Raw genomic sequence first — 26,005 nt, 5'->3', positions numbered from 1 at the left:
TAACAATTGCCTGAGAAATATCAGCCAATATTGCTTAAATGTTTGCTGGAGTGATATTTGCATAGGATGTGTGCGTATGTTGATATGTACTCGTATGTATGTAATAGCGGCAGTTCCACATTTTGGAACTGAACGTGGTGAAGGTTTGGTAAGAGAGGTTGACCCTTGTATTTGCCACTCCCACAGTATCAATGAATTACATCATCTAAACAAAAGAGTTCGGGAACCGCGAACCTCTTCCTGGGTTGAAGAACCCAACCCGGAAAAAAGGTCCCCATCCCAAATATTCATTGTAATAATAAGTTTGGTTTGCTAGTCAAAGTCACCAGTAACACGGACTTAACAGGTTACTTTGGCTATTGAAATTTGTGTAACACTTATGGGTGACATGTTATCTAGGTATTTCATTAAACCACATTGGTTTTCGTATAGGAAATTGGTGAAAGGTTAGTCGCCGGTTTTATAAAGAAAACGAAATGGGAAGTTTATTTGTTTTTTAACACCGAAGGGAAATCTTTTATGTAAAAAACGGTAAGTTGTTGATTAAAGAGAACGAAAGAATAATACTCAAAAGTTTTTTTGAACTATGAAAGCTGTCCGATTTTGTAGTCAGGGTGGACCAATGAAATACGTGGTTTTTCAAAACAAGAATAAATAAAACTGATGTCTATCAGGATAAAAACAAAAATTAAAATAAACATGTCTGTCAGGATAAAAAGAAAAATTAAAATAAACTGATGCCTGTCAGGATAAATACAAAATAAAATAAACTGATGTCTGTCAGGATAAAAACCAAAAATTAAAATAAACATGTCTATCAGGATAAAAAGAAATTAAAATGTCTGTCAGGATAAAAACAAAAATTAAAATGAACTGATGTCTATCAGGATAAAAAGAAAAATCATAATAAACTGATGTCTAAACTGATGTCTATCAGGATAAAAACAAAAATTAAATTAAATTGGTGTCTATCAGGATAAAAACAAAAATGGAATTCGTTGTTGATTTAAACAGAAAGAAGGAATATAAATACCCTGGATTAATTTTTTTCACTATCTGAAAGGGCACTGACGTTTCAGTAGCGAAATAATGCAATTATTAATTTGTAAGTTTTCCATTATTTTCTTAATCTGCTACACTTGATTTTACAATATGTTCCGTTGATTTTTTAGAAGAACGAAAGAAAGCGCTGTTTGATAAAGAAAAATAAAATGAATAGCAATCATTGGATTCATAAATAATGTAGAAATTCAAGTATTTTCTTAAATATGGTGAATCGGTTAAACTTACCGTTTGATATTGTCGATGATTGTGGAGATGGTACCCGATAAGAAGCGGTGCTCAAGGAAGACGAAAATCCCCGTCATCCTCATCCCTTACTTGCTCTGGCAGAGAGAGGGAGGGAGGGAGAGAGTTTTAACTGTAGATTTGGAGGAAATATCATTTCACACTTAATCTCGAGATATATTACAATGTTTTAAGCAATTCATCGTCAGAGAAATTACACCTATTCTATAATTTCCGGATTTAAGGAAAGCCGATGCATTCATTGTCATTTATGGGAATGAGAAAAAATGACTTTGCAAATTCCAGAACAGATCGGTGTAATGAGACTTTATCTGATGATTGGCGCCATTATATACAGTACAAGCTCAGAAGCGTAACTTCACCTCTTAATGACTGGCCCGTGCAGCCATGATTGTCACGGTTGTGTCTTTCCGCTCATCTGAGAGTTCTCGCTAAAAAGGAGAATGAAATAATTTTCAGTGAAATCGACTCATCCTTTCCCGCTGTGGATCCATGTTCGTGCAGATAGAAAGTGTGTTTTTGTGCAGCAGAATTCAACATTCATTTCTTGAAAATTAAGTTGCCACTTCAAGTCTTTTTCGAGAGGAGTGCTTTGCCTCATTTGCATACTTTAAAAAAGTATATTAGCTCTTTGTATAGGTGTATTGTGAAAGGAGCTTAATTTTTGGATTCCTATACAAATGTTTTAGTGACTAGAATAATTCGTCAGTTATTAAGGAAGGGTGTTTTTTCTAATGTTAATCCTATCTCATTATATTTTTGCGGAGTGAAGAGGAATGATAAAAACTATGGAAAACCAACAGTCTTTTAAGATCCTGATGAATTCATTTTATTAACCCTGTATTATGAGAATCTCATCAGTAGTTAGAATAAATAGTAACTGGTGATTCATCTATGAATCTCTGGGGGAGTAAGACCCTTTGGCGGAGGGGCCTTACAGTGGTTATTATAATATCATTAGCCCCGTAGGGGACCTCGCATGATGCACTGTAGGCATTACTTAAAGATTCTTTGCAGCGTCCCTTCGGCCCCTAGATGCAACTCCTTTCATTCCTTTTACTGCACCTCCGTTCATATTCTCTTTCTTCTATCTCACTTTCACCCTCTCCTAACAATTGTTTCATAGTGCTACTGCAAGGTTTCCTCCCTGTTACACCTTTCAAACCTTTAAACTTTTTCTTTTCAGCGCTGAATTACCTCTAGGTCCCAGCGCTTGGCCTTTGGCCGAAATTTCATATCCTTATATCATGAAGCCAGGGCAGGGCAGCGACTCAGGTCATGGAATTTGTAATTCTGGCCTTACAAATCCACCTGACTTTCAACTTTTGCACACCAGCCGTTATTCATGCACGTGTGGTACTTGGTATTGGAAGGGGAAAGTTCACTGCACAGCTTTTCACCGCTGAGAGTGATTTCATAAAAAAAAACAAAACAAAGCATTATGGCAGAATTTACCCACGGACACACATATACTATTTATATATATATATATATATATATATATATATATATATATATATATATATATATATATATATATATATATATATATTATATATATATATATATATATATTATATATATATATATATATATATATATATATATATATATATATATGTGTGTGTGTGTGTGTGTGTGTGTGTGTGTGTGTGTGTGTGTGTGTGTGTGTGTGTTGTATGTATGTGTGTGTTGTATGTATGTGTATGTGAGATTAACGCTTTGAAAACATCATTTGTTGTTTTGACCTGCACGAATTACCCCGGAAGTAAGACAGGCAGAAAAAAAAAAATTTTGAATATGCAGACGTCACCAAGACATGAATTTCACTTTTCCGCGCAAGATGAAACTGCTGAGACATCATTGTCTTACCAAAAGGTATTTTGTGCGAAGTATATATTGTATTTATGAGAAAATGATCCGTCAGTAGGAAATAACAGTTCTTTGAGCTGTGGTTACAGTTCATTGATCACAAACTAAGAACTGTCACGACGCCATGGGTGATTCCATTAGTATTTAGTATAATTTGATTGATTCTAGGCATCACACTATAAATCTCTCATGAACCAAATCGTCTGATCAAGGCGTTAACAACTCTCATAATCAAGAGATGTGTGTTGCCCATGGTACTGTTATTATGGACCACATTAAAATCAAGTAAAGGGCAAATGACACCCGTAACTTATTCTATTAAACAAAATCACTGCGACTTACTTCTGGGTGGGTTGCGGTGTCCAGAAAACTAGCCTCTCTGGAGACGCAATTCCAATTCCAATTCAGGCACAGATAGTGCAGCAGATAAAATAATTTTTTCACTAAAATACTTCAGTTAATAATACAAGCATGAAATTTGGCACATATCTTCTCCATAGGCCACTTTTTTAAAAATTACTGGATGTCCACTCAAAATTCCAAAATGGCTGCCATTTTTTGAGGTGGCCGCTAGTCAAGGTTTTAACATGGGACTCGTGTGCCTCTGGTCATGTTTTTGTGCACTTGTTTTGGTTATACACATTTTAGGCAGTATCACCAAGCAAAAGTAGATTGTATTTCTCTTAAAGATTTCATATAGCATATATAAAGAAAGATGGCATCCAATATGGCAGCCAGAACCCTTAAATAATCAGGTCTCAGGATTCATTAGGCATGGAAAAATGTCTTCCTGTTCAATGTAATAGTTTGCAAGTCTATATATAATTTAGGTGGTGGTTTTATCTTTAGTTTTAGTTTAAAAGAGTGAATGCCAGCGCACAACCAGGGCACATTGGTGACTTCACTGCTGTGTAACTCAGCATGGGGTTTTATGTCAGTTAATCTTGCTTTACTTACACTGTACCTAGCTTTGCTTTAGTGTAGTTTAGTAGTTTAGTGTCCCAAATGCTGTCTAATAGTCCCATATCAATGAGCTGGTAGAAAGTATATATATGGTTGGTAGATCTAGTTAGAGAGCTGCGCCTGAACTGACAGGGGGTGCCAGCATGGGAGAGCTGAACCAAGGGTAAGTGGGGCTCTACATGACTTGTTTATGTACTTACCTGGATGGTGTGCAGATCACACGGGACTTAAATGCACTGGATGAATGATTGGACTAGGTATAGGGTGACTGAACCTGGTTGTATCCCATACATCAATATGCCTATCAGGTTAAGGTGGTAAAAGGATAGCCCTCGGCCTTAGTCAAGAGGTCATAATGGCAAGTGTAAATTCCACCACAGGCAAAAGGAAGACTGACTGGAGCAAATGTTGTCTTTGCCAGGAAGACAAGAAAAATGAAGGTCTAACTTCACCCTCGGCCTCTGAACATCATAATCCTGAACATGATTGATATCTAATGATTTCAACCAATGTGCAATTGTTCCAGGAGATTGGTGAAATGCTGTTTAACTTTGACCCAGCAAGGCTGGATGAAGGCAGTGGCATAGAGGCAACACTGCACCAAATCATAGCAAAATACCACAAGAGCTGTAGGGTCATGTTTAATATTGTAAAACTTGATCATGCAAGAAAGTGAAGATCTACAGTTGAAGGTGGTGAACTACAGGAAAAGCACGCTAAACAGTGTCCAATGAGTCCTGACAAATGAAGCATGCATTTTTTGTGAAAATGTGGCACATGTATCAGATCTTTGACAAGTATTGACCATGAATCTCAACAGGAGACTACATGAGTGCGCTCACACACTTAATAATGGTAAATTATTAGCAAAATTAGTTGCAGGTGATGCAGTTGCACAAGAGCTGAAATACCATCTTATATGTCTTACTGGCCTTTACAATAGGGAGAGGTCCCATCTTGGAAATCTTGAGAAAGGACAATGTCACAGTTAAGCACCAGATGTATATCCACTGGTTCTATCAGAGCTGGTAAATTATATCGTTGAAACCAGGTTGAGTTCGGATGGTCCTGCCATATTTTCTCTTGCAGATGTATCCCAATTATACCAGCAGCGCCTGGAACAATTGGGCATTGCCTCACCCACTGTAAATACAACCAGATTAAAGGACAAATTGTTAGCAGAAATTCCTGAATTAGAAGCACACAAAAAAGGAAGTGTGCTACTTGCTTTGCGGAAAGATGTAGCGTTAGCCCTATCTCAGGCATCTGACTACTCGGATACACTTGTGATTCTTAAAGCAGCAAATATACTGAGGAAGCATATTCTGGATCATCAGTCCAGGTTTGGCGGCACCTTTAGTGAAGGATGCATCAATGATGCCATACCTGAAAGTCTGCTCCAGTTCACTAGTATGGGCGAACATGGAGCAGAGAAAGTCACAGTTTAAGATTTGGCTCATCAAAGTCAGACCTGGCTATTGCTTAGCTCCTGCAGTACAACTGCTCCTCAAAACAGAAGGAGCACGTGTATATCGACACTCAAAGGATAGGGAAACTCCTTTTACAGTGTTCATGGGCATGGCTATCTATGCCAAAACCAGGAAGAGAAACCTAGTAGAAATGCTTCATGATCATGGCATGGGCATTTCGTATGACAGGGTGCTGGAGATATCAACCAGACTGGGAGATGCCACTGTCACCAAGTATACAGAAGAGGGTGTAGTCTGTCCACCTGTCTTGAGAAAGGGATTGTTTACCACTGCGGTCTTGGACAGCATAGATCACAACCCTTCAGCAACTACGGCTACCACCTCTTTTCATGGGACCAGCATTTTGGTATTCCATCACCCTGCAAAAGACAACTGGTGGGGGAAGAGCGTCAGCCAGTGCAGTTTGGGCTGGAGAGGGTAAAATCTGTACCTGAGCTACCTGACTCCATCCCAAATATGCCCCCTGCTTCCTTCAAGTCCAAAAATGCTACAGGCTTGGCCTTACATGCACTGCTTTGTGTATCTACAAATGTGAGGTGTAATCATAATGTGAGGTGTACCTATGATGTTGCAAATGATGCTTGTTACATCTAAATGAGAATTTCGTCGCAGTAAAGGGTGACATCATGCATCTTTAAAATATTGCGTTCATTTCAGGCTTAAAAAAAGTCATTGAGACGGTGCTTGAACATAGATAAGATACTTTATCATACTCCATTACAGTCTTGTGCTTGTATACTTTTCAGTAGCATTATGGGGTCCCATTCCAAGATGTAATATTGGTAATAGCCCAATAGAAATGCTAGAAACAGATTCTCTGGCTTCGAAAATGTAGGCATAGATAAAAATTTCTTGTCTCTAGCTTTCTTAATTGCAGAGTTAAGCAAAATGTTTCATGGCGGCCATTTTGTATGCCATCTGTATCACAGTGGTAAATATAGTAGTAGGAACTCTGGTGATATCTTCATTTAACTCTTCTATCCAGGAAGACTTTATCTGAACTATGATTGATGTATTTATTTCAACAGTGATTTACTCAGTGTCAGAAATCGAAACAACTAGCGGCCATCTTGAAAAGTGGTGGCCATATTGAAATTTTCCGTGGACACCCAGATTTTTCAAAAGAGGGCGTTAAAATGAGCACTTGTGCGAAATTTCATGCTTGTATCACAAACTGAAGTATTTTTTACTTATCTGCTGCACTAAGAAGAGAGAGAGTTAGTCTTTCCAGGTCTGAGGTTCGTGAGAGAAATAAGAGTTGTGGTCGCTGTGGTAACTGCCCTAGTCGTCCTCCACCCTCCTCATCCATTTCCTTTTCCTCCTCATCAGTGGACCACATGATCCCTGTCTCCTCCCATATCTGAGGGGCCCGGGAGACCAAAGCCATTCAAGATATGCACAGGAGAATTAACGCGGTTTTGCATATTCTCGTTTAAAGTCGCGGAAGCAACACCATCAAAAATTATCTTTTGTACGTCGGTAGAGACGTTCACGGCATGTAGTCAAATAAATAACAATGTACACGGTTTTGCCAGTGCGAGTAATAATTATTGTTTTGTACATCTGTACAGACATGAACGGCTTTTATCAAAATAATGTGATTGTTGTGATACTGCGAATCCTTACCGTTTATTTCCCAGTCGAATAATGTTGTGGAATGATGACACTGATATCGTTGAAGAATTTTAGCTCTTACGCCTGTGCGTGCCATTGAGATAGTGATGATTACTAAATTGTTGATGGCCGATGTTATCGTAGCAATTGTTGCTTTAATGATGGCCATTGAAAGATCAGTGGACGGTTCTTTAATGATGCCTGGAGGAATATTAGTAAATGCTGCTTATTAATGATTGCCTGAGAAATATTAGCAAATATTTTTAAATGTTTGCTGGGTAGTACTCGTGGCGGGTCATGAGATTACACGCTGTGTCCTAAAAAAAAGAAATATAATATATATATATATATATATATATATATATTATATATATATATATATATATATATATATATGTATGTATGTGTATATATATATATATATATATATATATATATGTATGTATGTGTATATATATGTATATGTATATGTGTATATATATATATATATATATATATATATATATATATATATAATATATATATATATATATATATATATATATATATATATATATAATGTATGTATATATGTAAATGTGTGTAATAATGGAAATTCCACATTCTGTAATTGAATGTTGGGGAGGATTGATCAGGGAGATTACCCTCGAATTTGCCACTCTCAGTGTCAGTGAAATTACAGCATCTACAGTAGACAAGATTATCCAGAGACGGCAAACCTTCGCTTGGACTGCCTAATCTAACTCTCAAGAAAGGTCCCACATGCCAAAAACTGGATTTCCCAACTCTCCCAAAATTTTATTACTTGTTGCACGTCATAAAGAATCCATATATACTTTTTGCTTAATAATAAACAACGAACCGGATTAAAAACAATCTCCTTGGTGGAGGTAATAAACTCCAAAATAAAAACACACCTTTCAAAGTTTCTCAAGCAATGGCTATAGGCACCCTTGCCAAGCCTTTCAGAACTCCCCGGCGCCCTTATTAGAAAGCTGTATTTATCAGTATTCTGTATTAAATTTACCATCACTGTGACATAACTTTGTCCCTTGATCAGTTGAAAATAAAAAATAGTCTTTACTCAAACGTTGCTTTATTCGGCTTAAAATGAATAACAAAAATATATTTGTGACAGGTAAAAACATAAATTTTGTGTATGGGCTTGTTGCACTTATTAAAGTAAAACAAAGGTCTAAAAAAAACGTCCTTTGCATATATAAACAGTTAACCCGTTTTTAACCGTTTATAAACACCTTGGGAACACCTTCCGTTTTCTTGTCAACACTTTTTCAGAGTAAATATATTCATAAATCGCGTTGTTTACAGAGGGAGAATAACATCCACATGAGGTCAGTGTTAACATATCTAAGCTACTGCACTCAAAAACATTTGCTCACTTCCTACTGTATATGACTAAGCGAAAGCTCGTGTACAAAAGCAGATGCCAGTTGCGATTATTACTTTAGTAAACGCAATCCCTTGAATATGAACGCAAATATTTTCAATTGTAACACGTGAATGGTTGGGTCTGTGGGAAAATAAGTGAGAGAATGGCAACGCCTCGAAGCTTTATAACCGTCCTAGCATAACCAGGACCCACTTAACGGTCTTTGTCCTAGCATAACCAGGACCCACTTAACGGTCTTTGTCCTAGCATAACCAGGACCCACTTAACGGTCTTTGTCCTAGCATAACCAGGACCCACTTAACGGTCTTTGTCCTAGCATAACCAGGACCCACTTAACGGTCTTTGTCCTAGCATAACCAGGACCCACTTAACGGTCTTTGTCCTAGCATAACCAGGACCCACTTAACGGTCTTTGTCCTAGCATAACCAGGACCCACTTAACGGTCTTTGTCCTAGCATAACCAGGACCCACTTAACGGTCTTTGTCCTAGCATAACCAGGACCCCTTAACGGTCTTTGTCCTAGCATAACCAGGACCCACTTAACGGTCTTTGTCCTAGCATAACCAGGACCCACTTAACGGTCTTTGTCCTAGCATAACCAGGACCCACTTAACGGTCTTTGTCCTAGCATAACCAGGACCCACTTAACGGTCTTTGTCCTAGCATAACCAGGACCCACTTAACGGTCTTTGTCCTAGCATAACCAGGACCCACTTAACGGTCTTTGTCCTAGCATAACCAGGACCCACTTTGTCCTAGCATAACGGTCTTTGTCCTAGCATAACCAGGACCCACTTAACGGTCTTTGTCCTAGCATAACCAGGACCCCTTAACGGTCTTTGTCCTAGCATAACCAGGACCCACTTAACGGTCTTTGTCCTAGCATAACCAGGACCCACTTAACGGTCTTTGTCCTAGCATAACCAGGACCCACTTAACGGTCTTTGTCCTAGCATAACCAGGACCCACTTAACGGTCTTTGTCCTAGCATAACCAGGACCCACTTAACGGTCTCTGTTTAAGTACCGCCAAAGCCAATAAGATTTCAAGAATCATTGATACCTCTGATACCTGGGAAAAGAGACTCGATCGAAGATAAAAAAGTTTTTATATATTTTTTTTTTTTTTCAAATATATTGCAGTAACCCGGCACCCCATTGGTTAATATAATTATTCGGGTTAATATAATTATTTTAGAAATAGAATAACATTACCGAAAAAAGTACGACAGCAATCTGGATGGATATTTCTCTCTAATGAAAACAACGAACGGTATCTAATGTACATAGTTCCTCGTTGGGGGAGTCGGTAGAGTTGTCGGTTAGCACTCGCTAGGCCCGAGTTCGATTCTCCGGTCGGCTAATGAAGAATTAGAGGAATTGATTTCTGGTGATAGAAATTCACTTCTCGGCACAATGTGGTTCGGATTCCACAATAAGCTGTAGGTCCCGTTGCTAGGTAACCAATTGGTTCTTTTACTTATCTAATGTACATTCGGGGGCGGAGAATTATAGCGATAATGGGTCGTTACAGTTTAAACATGTAAGAACAACTTGCTGGTAAGATATCAGTTGGGACGCACATTGGGTTTTTGTGGGAATACAGTAAATAATACTGGCACCTGGACATGCGTATACATACATATAAGTAAATATATATATATATATATATATATATATATATATATATATGAAATATATATATATATATATATATATATATATATATATATATATATATATATATATATATATATATATTCAGTATATATATATATATATATATATATATATATATATATATATATATATATTATATATATATATATATATATATATATTCAGTATATATATATATATATATATATATATATATATATTATATATATATATATATATATATATATATATATATATATATATATATATATATATATATATATATATATATATATATATATATATATATATATATATATAAATGTGTGTGTGTGTGAGAGAGAGAGGGGGATTTACGTGTGCCTACAAATGCACGAACAGTACACTGACAAATACAGCTAGACATGCGTAAGTGAACATACGTATATGTACGCACATGCACAAACGTGCGTGCACTCACTCACACACACACACACACACACGTATGTGTAATACATGTATAATAACCGTGTGTTTCTTCGAGCGTGTACAAATAATTTATAGGTGCATCATTTGATTTATGGATCGCATTATTTTTAATGGTCAGGTGACTGCGATCGAGTGGTTCAGGCGGACTGTGACTGCGACCAATGATGATTGACCGTTTTCTTTAATGGCCAGTACTTTTTCTCGACGATTTTCGGTTCATAAGATGGAATAACGCTTCTCCTCCCGCTAATTAACGGTACTGCCAAACTGCCTTGGGTTCCTCAGCTACCTTTTGGAGAAGTGAGGAGTATGACGTCAGAGGTAAGGCGAATGGTCGTCCATGTTCAGTTACATTGTTGGTAACATAACGACTCGACGGAGGTACCTGAGAATCGGTTATCTCTTTATGTTTCAGACAGAGATTTAGATAGGTTTATTTTCCTATTTCTTCACTCTTTCGTCGGGACATGCATAATGTAGATGATGTTAAAATAATTCAAAGTTGTTGAGGCATGAAAAGAAAACACACCTATGGGATTCGGCTGGCTTAACGGATATGCTGTGCAAATAGCTTTAGGCATGATCGAGGTAGGAACTAGGAGTATAAATAGTGCAGCGTGTTAGAATGAAGGAGAATTTGTTTCCATATGGCCACTAAGTTCCTTCCCTAAGTCTGCACCTTTGGTGGTTCAGATGTATAGAAAATATGAAACCAGGAAAAAAATGCGCAGAAGTTTCTTCGGCGCAATCGATTTTTCTGTAGAGCGTATATATAATCAAAGCCACTGAAAATAGATCTGTCTTTCGGTGGTCTCGGTATAATGCTGTATGAGCCGCGGCCCATGAAACTGTAACCACCTGGCTGTATTATGGTTCGGGACCTTCCCTGTAAAGGCGGGACGCCATATCTTAAAAACTAACCATAGAATCTTCTTGAAAATAATCTCAATATGTTTACCACGCCCAAAATACGGAGATATTTTTTCCTGAACTGTCCTAACCTAACCTAACCTAGAGGCATGGCAAAAGAAAACCGAGGCGCCCACTCGTCTGGCCGAACCATAATACAGTTGGGGAATATGCGGCCTGGTAGTTTTGTTCAAATCGTTTGACGTTTATTGGCTGTTACTCTTGTAGCTTAATTTCGATGATGAAGAGTTCAGAGAACCTTTTTACTGCGTGGAATGCAGTGGTGGTCACCCGTGCAGTAATTGACCAGACCCAGTGTTTGCTTGTATTATCTACCCTAGAGCAAAGTGAAGAAAGTAATACCAAGCAGAATAAGGAAGAAAGAGCATAAAAATAATGAACCAAAGAACTATCTCGTGTGTGTAAGAGAGGTTGACCAGTCGCAATTGAGAAAGACGCCCAGAGGTTCCCGATTCCATACTGGTGACAGGAATACGTTAGTAGATTCTGAAAACATCGAAGGACGTCTGTTAACCTGGAGGAGTAATTAATAATGTCACCAAGAGGAAATGAACCTGTGGCGATGAGTGACTCGTTATACACCTGCGTAATCTGAAGATTTATTGGAGCGGATGTGATATTTTGATGATGTTCTCTCTCGATTATTTAATTCTCGGTTTAGATAGAGTATTAAGAATTTATAATGAATTTTTAAGTCTCATTTCCTACTTAATACAGTTCTTGTAAGGAATGTGTCCGCTTTCGGTTGAATGGTTGTAATTTTAACTTTTTCATTTATTTAGTGTTCCATGAATGCTTTTTGATACACGCATCACTAATACATACATATGTATATTGTATGTTATATATATATATATATATATATATATATATATATATATATATATATATTGTGTTTATATATGTATAAATATTATATAAATGGACAATCAGACTAATTAGAACGATAAAAGGTAAGGGTAGAATTGGAAAACATTATCTGAGGGAGAGAGATTGTGTGATGGGAACTTTTTCTTTCCTTGCAGTGCATAAAACGGAAAATGTAAAGCAATACCTGTAGTTAATCTACATGATAGAGGAACTTCATTCATGAGCGCTGCTTACCGAATATCTGGCAATTTTTGCGGTATTTAACTTCCGGCGAAGAAAAATTTTGAGCTGTTACGTAAATAAATCTTTAAATTATAAGAAGGTTAGATTAATGCGTTCTTCAGTGGCTCTCTCTGACGTCATTATTGAGCTACTAAAGGGGGCAGTCTCTCTCTCTCTCTCTCTCTCTCTCTCTCTCTCTCTCTCTCTCTCTCTCTCTCCAGTAATAAAGTGGATGCTGAGGCGAGGAAGGGAAGAACAATTGAGCAAGGAAATGTTGGAGACGTATCACAGCCTGGTGTGATGGGGCGCAGAGGATGTACGATAGCTAACATACCATTGGTTCAAAGAACCTTTTAGGACTACTGACAGTTTGCATGGTGAACGGTAGGCCACTTCGCACACTTTCATTGGCTTCAAATGGAACCAGTGTTACGGGTTACCCAACTCACGAGACCGAGCCAGCAGAAGGCTGGCTTGATCTAAAACGAACGAAAGCAAATCCTCAGTAAATAGTAAAAATCTAAGAGACGAAAAAACCTAAATAACAGCAAATGGATGACGCTGATCTTTGCATAATACGTAGAGGTATTTTTGCCAAATAGCGAGTTTTACATTTAAGTATTGAGCATTCTGTCTCTGTTTTAAGTATTTTGTCTAACATTCCTTTTCCAGAGTGTTAAGTGACTGACTGATTCCTAAATATGCATTGGAGTAACAACAGCAATGATAATTTGTTATTTCCAGCCATACCCATTGCCCAATTGTTATCTTTTTATGTTCCTACCCACGTTTTTGGTTAGCAAGAATGTTATAGTTTTTTGTTCCTTTTCGCGGCTTTTGCCTTGCAAGAAATTGCCGAAACGGCTCGCTACAACAGCCCTGGAATCGAACCCTGGCCCCCTCGCTGGTTAGGTGAATATACTAAGACCAGTTGACGAGAGAGAGAAAGAGAGAGAGGCGTGGGGGGGGAACTATGCTCATATTCCAACATCTGTAGGTAGTCATCGTAGGGTGAGCCTGATAATCAACCTTATTTTGAATTAAAATCCGATTTATCTTCTTTAAAACTTAAAAAATAGGTTTATTCCCACACATTCGGGTAAGGACCCCAGAGACAGCCAGCAGCGGTCACGTACACTGTAATGGCCACATGTGATTAATGACTCTCGGAGGAAGTACGATCAAGCACAACAAAATGACGGAAAAGATAAGACAAGGTTGATATAAGAACGGGAGATTACTGACATTATATTCACTTTTTCCAGACATGTCATAGCTGATGCTTTCTTCAAAGAGATCACAATGAAGAGGAGAAAATTCGTCAGCTTCTTTACAGTATGTCATTGATGCTGTTCACTCATGCAAATGAAGTAAGGAACACTGCTCTCTTTTTCCAGGGTTAATCGATAACATCTAGCTTTAAAAAATGGTTTAAAAATCATTTTCAAAGAGAAATGTAATATAGTTAAAAATATACACAAAATCCAGTAGTGAAGTTGGAGAGGATTTTTTCAATTTTAATATGAGAACTCCGTAGAGGGGGGGGGGGGAGTGCTGTCAGTGCACCTCACGCGGTGCACTGTAGGCAATAATTAAGTTTTTTTTTGCAGCGTTCCATCGGCCCCCAGCTGCAACCCCGTTCATTCCTCTTATCGTACCTCCGTTCATAATCTCTTTCTTCCATCTTACTTTCCACCCTCTCCTAACAGTTGTTTCGTAGTGCAACTGCGAGGTTTTCCTAGTTTTACACCTTTCAAACCTTTTGACTCTCAATATCCCTTTCAGCGCTGAAAGACCTCATAGGTCCCAGTGCTTGGCCTTTGGCTTAAAATTCATATTCCATTTCATTCAATTCCATGAATATGAGAAAGAAAAAAGAAAGTTAGTCATTAGTAATGTCCTTTAAGAAGTGATTTTACTAGTATCCAATTTATAGAGAGAGAGAGAGAGAGAGACTGTTCCCTTAAGTAACTTTATAAGGGCGTCGTAAAGAGCCTTGAGCAACACAATCATCGATTCTTCTTATGATGATTTATATCATGTAATAGGCCAGAATTTTTCTTCGCCAGAAGTTAGGCACCACAGAAATTGACAGATGTTCTCCAAAGCAGCACCTTTGAAAGAGCTTCCGCAGTCACGTAGATTAACTGCATCCATTTCTTTACACTCCGTTATATGTACTGCCAGGCAAAAAAAAAAAAAAAAAAAAAAGTTTGCACCGCCAATCTCTCTCTCTCAGGTAATGTTTTTCAGTTTTACCCTTACCTTTCATCATTGTAACGAGTAAAATTGTTCATTCATTATATGCATATATATACATGTGTATGTATATATAATTTCATTGACCCTACATAGAAGTGGGAAAAGATGCACAGAAAGATTTATTAGTTATCGCGTGCAGTATAATTCGCCTATGCCATAAGCGCCCATTAGTAATGTTGAGTATCGTGACTTTATTGGAGGGATTTGCATCAAATTTTTACCTCTTATTAAACAACCAATATTCAAAATTCATGCGTTAAAATATCACAGAATTCGACCTCGAACTTTATAAATGTTGCAGTTCAGGAAAAAAAAAATATTTTCTTAAGTAAGATATAAAAAGTTGCAGTCAAAAAACACGTTTGCTTACGCTAGATTAAAGATGTATGGCACCTTTGGGCTTGTTCCATATGAACAGGGTTAATCTGAATAATAATAACAGTAATAATATATTGCTGTACTGCATGATGTGAACCACGTAGGTTAATATCCATGAAACTTTGATAGGTAGAAAGCTGATTTTCATAGCAAAAGTATTTCCTCTCATAAGAAACTAATCGTGATAATTACAAAATAATCTGATGGAAAGAAATGTGCATCCAGAGACGTGCGATGTCATTAAACCCATTCCTTTTATCTTTTCAGTTCTCGTAGTGCATCCAATTTTTTTTTTACAGCTCTCCTTTATAATCCTTTTGTTCTTCGCTCCCATTGTGACTTAAAAAATTGTACCCACTACTCAGAAATGCTTGAAAACCCGTGACAAAACTCACGCCATAAACTGCGTCACTACAAATGCAAAATGGGTTCTTTATGCATAGTAAAGAATTGTTGCCATACACATATATATTTATATTTACGAATATGCGTAGAAAATGAGATTCATTCTATTTATACCGTTTGTCGAAAAAAATTGACTTGTAAATTATTTCACTTAAGATGACTTAAATTTCATATGCTTGAATGGTGACGAGTAAGATTATTGTTCATTTGCGCATATCTTGATGCAGAATACTGATTTACCTACTGTGGTCATTTCGCTGTAAAAATAAGTCAAGGATTACAAAACTGTAAAAATAAGTCAAGGAATTTAAAACTGTAAAAATAAGTCAAGAAATACAATAGATTATCTGTAGATTAGTTGGTGTGGAACATTTGTGGTACAACTGTGACCAGTATAGAGAGAAAAGATTGAAAGGGTAACATTTTCCGGACACTCTCCCACCAGAGAAAACGGAGATATTTAAGTGGGTAACGGAAGTATATCAGTTATTTCGGACTGAAAGGGATTAGAAAATGGTTTACAAATTTTGTGATAATTTGTCGCTCACAGGACGATAAACGCGATGAACAAAATTTTCAATAAAACCATCCCCCACCCAAAAAAAATAATTGGGGGGACGGGGCCAGTAACACTTGAGGATGTGTTTATAATATCAAACAGTCCAAAACTGTCAATAACTCAATTTTGTCAATTCCTTGAAGTTTGAAGACTGGCGCGCACCTCAACGGAACACTAAATAAATTAAATATTAAATTACAACCACTGTGTCCCAAGCAGACACATTTCTACTGTATCAAGTAGGAAATGAGATTTGAAGATTCATTACAAATTCTTAATACTATGAAAACCAAGGATTAAATAACCGGGAGAGACCATCATATTACATTTGATCAAATTAATCTTCAGATTGCGTGCGCGTTTTTGCATTTATGTACATACATACCCATGTTCACTTACGCATGGCTATCTGTATCTGTCAGCCTACTGCGCTTGCATTGATAGGTACATATTAATTCTCTCGTACACACACACTATATATATGTATATATATATATATGTGTATATATATATATATATATATATATATATATATATATATATATATATATATCAGAGAAAGAGAGAGAGATAAATGCATAAGAGTGCTTGTCTAATTTCAAGATTGTGTTCACATGAAAAGCCATTGTAAGCAGTTACATACAATAATTCTGTTTAAACAGTAACGAACATTATCGTTGTAATTGTCCTTGCAGATGTTGTACATTAGATACCGTTTGTCGTTTTAGGGATATTCTGAAAGGCTTGGCAGGGGTGCCAAGAGACACTGTTTTCAGAAGCTTAAAGATATTTGTCTTTTTATTTTAGAGTTTATTACCTCCACCAGGAAATGAACCTCAGGCGATGCGAGACTCGTCATGCACTTAAGTAATCTGAAGATTAATTTGATCAGGTATAATATGATGGTCTCTCCCGATTATTTAATCCTTGGTTTTCATTAGTATTAAGAATTAGTAATGAATCTTCAAATCTCATTTCCTACTTGATACAGGAGAAATGTGTCTGCTTGGGACACAGTGGTTGTGATTTAATATTTCATTTATTTAGCGTTCCGTTGGGGCGAGCGCCAGTCTTCGAACTTCAAGGAATTGCCACAATTGAGTTATTGACAGGTTTGGACTGTTTGATGTCTAAATAAACGCATCGTCAAGTGTAATTGCTAAAAAAGACAAAATTTTTTTATGGGTTTCTAGACAATTATGTTTATTTCTTTTATTGCCCCGTGAGCGACAAATTGTCGCCAAATTTGTAAATAATTTTGCAATCCCTTGCAGTTCGAAATAACTGAAATACTTGCGTCACCCACTAAAATATCTCCGTTTTCTCTGGTGGGACAGAGTGCGGAAAATGTTACCTTTTCAATCTCTATCGTTTCTTTCTGTACTCGTCGAAGTTGTACCACAAATGTACCACCACGCTAACTAACTTACAGAAGACTTATTTTTACAGTTTTGTATTCCTTGACTAATTTTTACACTGAAATAACCGAAGCAAGCAAATCAGCATGCTATATAAAGGACATATGCAAATGAACAGCAATCTTGCTCATCACCATTCAGGCATATGAAATTTATCATAAGCGAAACAATTTACAAGTCAACTTTTTTCGACAAACGGTAAAAACAGAATGAATCTCATGTTTTATACCTATTCGCAAATATAAATATCTTTAAGTGCATGGCAACATTTCTTTACTGTGCATCACGAACCTATTTTGCATCATTTGTAGTGACGCAGCGTATGGCGTGAGTAGTGTCCCGGGTTTTCAGACCATTTCTGAGTACAGTTTTTTAAGTCATAATGGGAACAAAGAACAAAAGTATTATAAAGGAGAGCCGTAAAAAAACTGTAAAAAAAACTGCAAGCAACTGAAAAGACAAAAGGAATAGGACAAGTGAATTGCAAGTCTCTGGAAGCACATTTCTTTCCATATGATTATTTTGTAATTATCAGGGGATGTTTCTTATCAAAGCTTCGTGACTATTACAAAATAAGCAATATTTTTTTCTTTTGCTGTTTTCTCAAAAACTTAATTTTGAAAAAGTAAAGGGAACATATATCTAGAGGGTTGAACGAAGTTCAGTGATACTTTCTCATCAAGTATGGAATGGAATGGAATATAGAATTTTAGCCCAAGGTCAAGCGCTGGGTCCTAGGAGGTCATTCAGCACTGAAATGGAAATTGATAGTCGAAAGGTTTTAAAGGTGTAACAGGAAGAGCGTACGAACAGAGGTACAGTAAAAGGAATGAAAGGGGTTGCAGCTGGGGGCCGAAGGGACGCTGTCTAGAACCCATAGTCCTCATTAGAACGGGTTGGTATCGTTCTCGGTAGAACTCGGCTGGGCCCGCGTTCGATTCTCCGACCGGCCAATGAAGAATTAGAGAAATATACTAGTGATAGAAATTCATTTCTCGTTATAATGTGGTTCGGATTCCACAATAAGCTGTAGGTCCCGTTGCTAGGTAACCAATTGGTTCTTAGCCACGTAAAATAAATCTAATCCTTAGGGCCAGCCATAGGAGAGCTGTTAATCAGCTCAGTGGTCTGGTTTAACTAAGGTATACTTAACTTACTTTCAGTAATGCCTACAGTGCTCCGCATGAGGTGCACTGGCGGCACTAACCCCCCTGCGGGGTTCACATCATGTAGTATAACAATATGTTATAACTGTTGCTATTATTCAGATTAACCCCGTTCATATGGAACAAGCCCAGAGGTGCCATATATCTTTAATCTAGCGTAAGAATACGTGTTTTTTGACAGCAACTTTTTTTTTTTATATCTTACTTAAGAAAAGTGTTTTTTTACTCAACTGTAACATTTATAAAGTTCGAGGTCGAATGCTGTGATTTCTTATTATTAGTTTTTTAATACGAGGTAAAAATTTGAAGCAAATACCTTCAATAAGAAGGTCACAACACACAACATTATTAATGGGTGCTTTATACTACGCGCGACCACTAATGTATCTCTCTGCATCATTTCCCACTTCCATGTGGGGTCGATGAGATATATATATACATATATATATATATATTTGTATATATATATATATATATATATATATATATATATATATATATATATATATATATATATATATATATATATATATATATATATATATATATATATATATATATATATAATGAATAAACAAACTAATTACAGTGTTAAAAAGTAATGGTAAAGCTGCAAAACATTGCCTGAGAGAGAGAGAGAGAGAGATTGGGGGATGCAAACCCTGTTTTTTCCCATGCAGTACATATAACGGAGTGTAAAGAAATGGATGCAATTAATCTACGTGACAGCGGAAGCTCATTCAAAGGTGCTGCTTTGGCGAACATCTCCAGACAATTTCTGTGGTGGCTAACTCCTGCAGAAGAAGAATTTTGACTTGTTGCATGAATAAATCACTGTATTATAGGAAGATTCGATGAATTTGTTCAGTGGCTCTTTCTGACGTTATTATAGAGATACTGAAGGGAACAGTTTCTCTCTCTCTCTCTCTCTCTCTCTCTCTCTCTCTCTCTCTCTCTCTCTCTCTGTCTCTCAGTAATAAATAGGATATTCGAAAAAAATCCTCTCTCAAAGAACATTACCGGTGACTAACTTTATTTATTTTTCTTAATATTCATGGAATTGAATGGAAATAAATACAAATTTAGGCCAATGGCCAAGCGATGGGACCTATGAGGTGTTTCAACGCTGAAAGGGATGCTGAGAGTCAAAAGGTTTGAAAGGTGTAACAGGAGGAAAACATTAAAGTTGCACTACGAAACAATTGTTAGGAGAGGGTGGAAAGTAAGATGGAAGAAAGATAATATGAACGGAGGTACGATAAGAGGAATGAACGGGGTTGCAGCTAGGGGTCGGAGGAACGCTGCAAAAAAGCCTTAATTAATGCCTACAGTTTATTGCGTGAGGTGCACTGACATCACTACCCCCTACGGAGTTCTCGTATTGAAATTGAAAAAAATCCTCTCCAACTTAACTGCAGGACTTCGTGTATATTTTTAACTAGATTACATTTATCTATGAAAATGATTCTTAAACCCTTTTTTAAAGCCAGAAAATGTCATCGATTAAGTTTGGAAAAAGTGAGCAATGTTTCTTACTTCTTTTGTTTGAGTAAACAGCAGCAATGTAATATTGTACCGAAGCTGACGATTTTTCTTCTCTTCATTGTGATCTCTGAAGAAGCATCAGCTATGACATGTCTGGAAAAAGTGAATATAATGTCAGTAATCTTCCGTTCTTATAGCAACCTTGTCTTACCTTTTCCGTCATTTTGTTGTACTTGATCGTACTTATTCCGAGAACCATTAATCACATCTGGCCATAATAATGTACGTGACCGTTGCTGTCTCCGGTGGTCGTTACCCTAATGTGTGTGAGAATCTACTTATTTTTTAAGTTTTAAAGAAGATAAATCGGATTTTAATTCAAAATAAGATTATCAGGCTCATCCTACGATGACTAATCCTACAGATGTTGAAACATGAGCACAGTTTCCCTCTCACTCTCTCTCGTCAGTTAGACTTGATATATTCACCTAACCAGCGAGAGGGCCATGGTTCGGTTCCTGGGCTGTAGGGAGCCGTTTCGGCAAATTCTTGCAAGGCAAAATCCGCTGAAAGGAACAAAATATTATAACATTCTTGCAAACCAAAGACGTGGTAGGAGCATATAAAGATAACAGTTGGGCAATAGGTATGGCTGGAAATAAATTATCATTACTGTTGTTACTCCAGTGCATATTTAGGAATCAGTCAGTCACTTATCACTCTTGAAAAGGAATGTTAGACAAAATTCTCAAAATGGAGGTAGAATGCTCAATACTTGAAAGTTAAACTCACTATTTGACAAAAATACCTCTTCGTATTATGCAGAGATCAGCGTCATCCATTTGCTGTTATTTAGGCTCTTTCATCTCTTAGATTTTTACTATTTACTGAGGATTTGCTTTCGTTTCGGTCTCGTGCTGTTGGGTAACCCTTAACATTGGTCACATTTGAAGCCAGTGAAAATGTGCGAAGTGGCCTACTGTTGACCTTGCCAGGCAAACTGTCAGTAGTCCTAAAAGGTTCTTTGAACCAGTGGTATGTTAGCTGCTGTACATCCTGTGTGCCCCATTACACCAGGCTGTGAAACGTCTCCAACATTTCCTTGCTCAATTGTTTTTTCCTTCCTCGCCTCACCATCCACTTTATTACTGAAGAGAGAGACTGCCCCCTTTAGCAACTTTATAAATACGTCAGAGAGAGCCGTTAGGAATAAAGGACCTCTGGAACGTCTAGTGCATATTGATACTGCTGTTCAGCATATCTGTATGCTCTGGGCAGGAAAAGAGTATCAGGGATTAAGTGTGAATGTGAAAGATATTTGTTAAAATACAACTTATGGAAAATTGACAAACGAGATCATCCGTCGATGGTCCGAGTCATAACTGCTAATGTTGGGGAACAGAAACCTACTACCACGATCCACTCTATCTAACAGGGAGGAATCTCTGGCAGAAGCAGACATCCACACCGGAGAACAGTATTTAAGTAAAGGAAGCACAAATGACCTGAACAGGTTACATTAATTTTATTACTACTCTAAGCATATGAGGCCTTACGTGCAATACTTAACTTCAGTGCGGCATTTGCTGAAATTTTCATTAGATGTCTCTCAAAGAAGATGTGAGTCAAATGTTACACCAAGAATAGTTAAAGCTTAAGATTTATTCAGGAGATCCAAGTCCACCCGAAGGGGAGGATGGGGTAGAAAATCAGTGTGAGATCTGCTAATCAATAGTATTTTCACTTGACTGGATTCCAACCTCATACTTCACCGATTACACTATTCACTAATCCGCTCCTTGTCACAGTTGAGATATTAAGTTTAAGGGAACTTCGTTTCTCATAAGAAGAGACTTTGCTACACCCACAAGTGTTGTATCATCGGCATCCTGAACAATCTTGTTTTCCAGGCTAACAACCGCGTCACTCGTATACACTATAAATAACAGCGGACCAAGAAGACTACCTTGTGGAGCTCCAAACACAATAGATCTTGGTTCGCTAAAGATCCCTTCAACAGCAGCTCACTGCTGCCTACCTTATTTACCTGATGTTGGTAAATAAGTGCCACAAAACAAGGTACGGGAGCTCTGAGTTAGAGGACTGGCAGATGTGGCTTTGTTTCAGACCCAACAAAGACTAAAATATCCCAAAAGCAATGACATTGTTGGCGTCTCTGGTCACGTCCTTCAACTGTTGCCACTCACATCTGACTCATAAGGCCAGTTGCATGTTTGTAAACACTGCTTGTGGGATGAAGTTGTTAGCCCATGGCTACTTGAACTTCGATTGGTGTTTATTGGCTGTTGCTCCTGAAAAGTACTAACAAGACCCTGTGTAGCCCAATTTCGTTGATAAGGAGTTCAGAGAACCTTCTACTGCATGGCATTCAATGGTGGTCATCCGTGTAGGAACCAAACAGACTCAGTGCTGCTTCTGTAATATGCCCGAGAGCGTAGCGAAGAGGGTAATGCCTAGTGTTTGTTGTTGGTCAGAATAATGAAGATAAAAGATAAACATATTAAACCTAAGAACTGTCTCGTTCGCTTAAGAGAGGTTGACCAGGCACGATTGAGAGAGATGACCAGAGGTTCCTGTATTGCAGAATCCATTCTGGTGGCAGGAAAACGTTGCTAGATTCCGAAGGTATCAAAAAGTCGTCTTTGAACCTGGAGGAATAACTTGTAATGTCATCAAGAGAAAATGAACCTCGGGCGATAAAATTCTCGTCTTACACCGGCGTAATCTGAAAATTAATTTCAATACTTGTCGGTTATTTAACACCGGGTTTTGATACCTCATTAAGAATTTGTAATGGATTTTTAAGCCTCATTCCCTACTTGATACAGCAGAAATGTGGTCGCCCTGGGATGAATGGGCTGCAGTTTAACTTTTCATTTATTTAGTGTTCCAAGATTGCTTCATACTACACACAATCTATATATATATATATATATATATATATATATATATATATATATATATATATATATATATATATATATATATATATATGTATATTAGATATATATAGATATATATATATATATATATATATATATATATATATATATATATAAAGTTAAGTATACCTTAGTTTAACCAGACCACTGAGCTGATTAACAGCTCTCCTAGGGCTGGCTGAAGGATTAGACTTATTTTACGTGGCTAAGTACCAGTTGGTTACCTACCAACGGGACCTACAGCTTATTGTGGAATCCGAACTACATTATACCGAGAAATGAATTTCTATCACCAGAAATAAATTCCTCTAATTCTTCATTGGCCGGTCAGAGAATCGAACGCAGGCCTAGGAGAGTGCTAGTCGAGTACGATATCGACCCATCCAGTGAGGAACTATATATATATATATTATATATATATATATATATATATATATATATATATATATATATATTAGTGCATGTACTCTAAAATGTAGAGAAATACATACAATTAATATACGTGGAAGTGAAAGTTCACTCAAAAGTGCTTCTTAACGAATATCTCCTGGCAATTTTTGTGGTGTTTCGCTTCGGGCGAAAAAAAATTCTGACCTGTTACGTAAATAAATCGTTATAAGAAGATTAGATGAATGTGTCGTTCAGTGGCTCTCTGTGACATTATTATAAAAGATACTAAAGGGGACTCTCTCTCTCTCTCTCTCTCTCTCTCTCTCTCTCTCTCTCTCTCTCTCTCTCTCTCTCTCTCTCTCTCTCTCGTCAAATGGTCTTGGTATATTCACCTAACCAGCGAGAGGGCCAGGATTCGATTCCAGGGGGTGTATGGAGCGATTTCGGCACATTCTTGCACTTGCCTACGTGTCTACTAATCAAAGCCGTGAATAAGAACATAAAAAGATAAATTAGGCAGTTGGTATGGCTGGAAATAACAAATTACCGTTATTGTTGTTACGCCAGTGCATGTTTAAAAATCAGCCAATCGACTAACATGTTTAGAAAGGAATGTTAGACAAAATACTCAAAATGGAGGTAGAACGCTCAGTACTGGAATGTAAAACTCACTCTTTTGCCAAAAATACCTGTACGTATTATTCACATATTAACGTCATACATTTGCTTTTATTTAGGCTCTTACAGCTCTTAGATTTTTTATTGTTTACTGAGGATTTGCGTTCGTTTCGGTCTCATGCTGTTGGGTAGCCCGTAACTCATGAGTTGGTCCTGTTTGGTGCCTGTGAAAGTGTGCTAAGTTGCCCACTGTTGACGTTCCAAGGCAAACTGTTTGCAATCCTGGACGGTTCTTTGAACCAGTTCTGTCTTAGCTATCGTGCATCTTTTATGCCCCATCACACCAGGCTGTCCAACGTCTCCAGCATTTCCCTGCTCCAATGTTCTTTCCGTCCTCGCTTCATCAGGGATCGTTCGATCGAAAAATAATTTACAGCGATAGAGTTCTTTTCCTGCAGGAAGACTGCAATTCATGACAGATATGCATATTTATGTATTCATTCTAAGAATGAACATATAGATACCCTAGGGATAAAAGAGGCAAATTCTCTGCGAGCATGTGCAAATTATTGTTGACATCTTAATAACAGAGAATTTGCAGAACAAATGATGGGAATTTTAAATAACTCTCCGCTAGGAATTTTACTTTGCTAATAACTATAATATGGCTAATTTTCAGCGTTTAGCGGAACGTGGTGTTTGAGATGACTACAGTTTAGGGAAGGTTTAGTGTATGAGAGTGCCTCACTAAGGAGAATTATGAAAATACTTTTAGAAGTGTGCCTGAGGAAATTATAAAGGATGCATTGGGAAATTAGACTGGCTCTCAGTATTTGAAGGTATGTATATATATATATATACATATATATATATATATATATATATATATATATATATATATATATATATATATATATATATATATATATATATATATATATATATTAATCTCGAGATTTATCCCTGTTGGGATGGGGCCTGACTTGAGTTTGCTTCCTGATCAAATCTGTAAAGATTTTCGAAATCACGTATGAAATGCTGGAAATGAATGGGAATAAACGAAATTTTGAGAACAAACATACAGAAGTTTCTGTTGGCCCAAGCAGTAAATTAGGTACCTTGTGACCAGTCAGTTGTGGTGGCTTGCAACTTCATCCCCTAAGGACTGGGACGTTAATGCTTCTAAAACTATCCCTTCTCGAGAAGTAACATTTATTAAAAATATTTCTCTCAGTGTGTATATATATAATATATGTATATATATATGTATATGTATATATATACAGTATGTATATGTATATATATACAGTATATACATACATACATACATACACACACAAAGTATTATCCTTGAGCGTAATTGAAAATATATAACATATCAGATCGGAGATACAGTTTTACTAGTTTTACAAACTAGAAACTATTATCCCCGTTTGGACGATAAGTGAAGCGAGAGGTTAGTGCTATCATCGATATCAAATGATTGTATCTATAATTTCGTAATAATTTCGTCCTCATTAAGTTTAAATTAATTATTATAAAGGCATCGTGAT

At 37.0% G+C, this 26,005-nt stretch overlaps 1 protein-coding gene and 1 pseudogene across 1 annotated transcript in view; both read left to right on the top strand.

The window, feature by feature from the left end:
• The window catches only part of LOC136841773 (cuticle protein 19-like), a 414,507-nt gene that overhangs the window by 198,165 nt on the left and 190,337 nt on the right, over nucleotides 1-26,005 (top strand). The gene's annotated exons all lie outside the window — the stretch shown is intronic.
• On the top strand, nucleotides 4,499-5,758 carry LOC136839723 (uncharacterized; annotated as a pseudogene).

Source organism: Macrobrachium rosenbergii, chromosome 1, assembly GCF_040412425.1.
Source record: "Macrobrachium rosenbergii isolate ZJJX-2024 chromosome 1, ASM4041242v1, whole genome shotgun sequence".
NCBI lineage: Eukaryota > Metazoa > Arthropoda > Malacostraca > Decapoda > Palaemonidae > Macrobrachium > Macrobrachium rosenbergii.
Note: the sequence above shows the minus strand (reverse complement) of the source record. Positions and strands in the feature narration are given on the sequence as shown.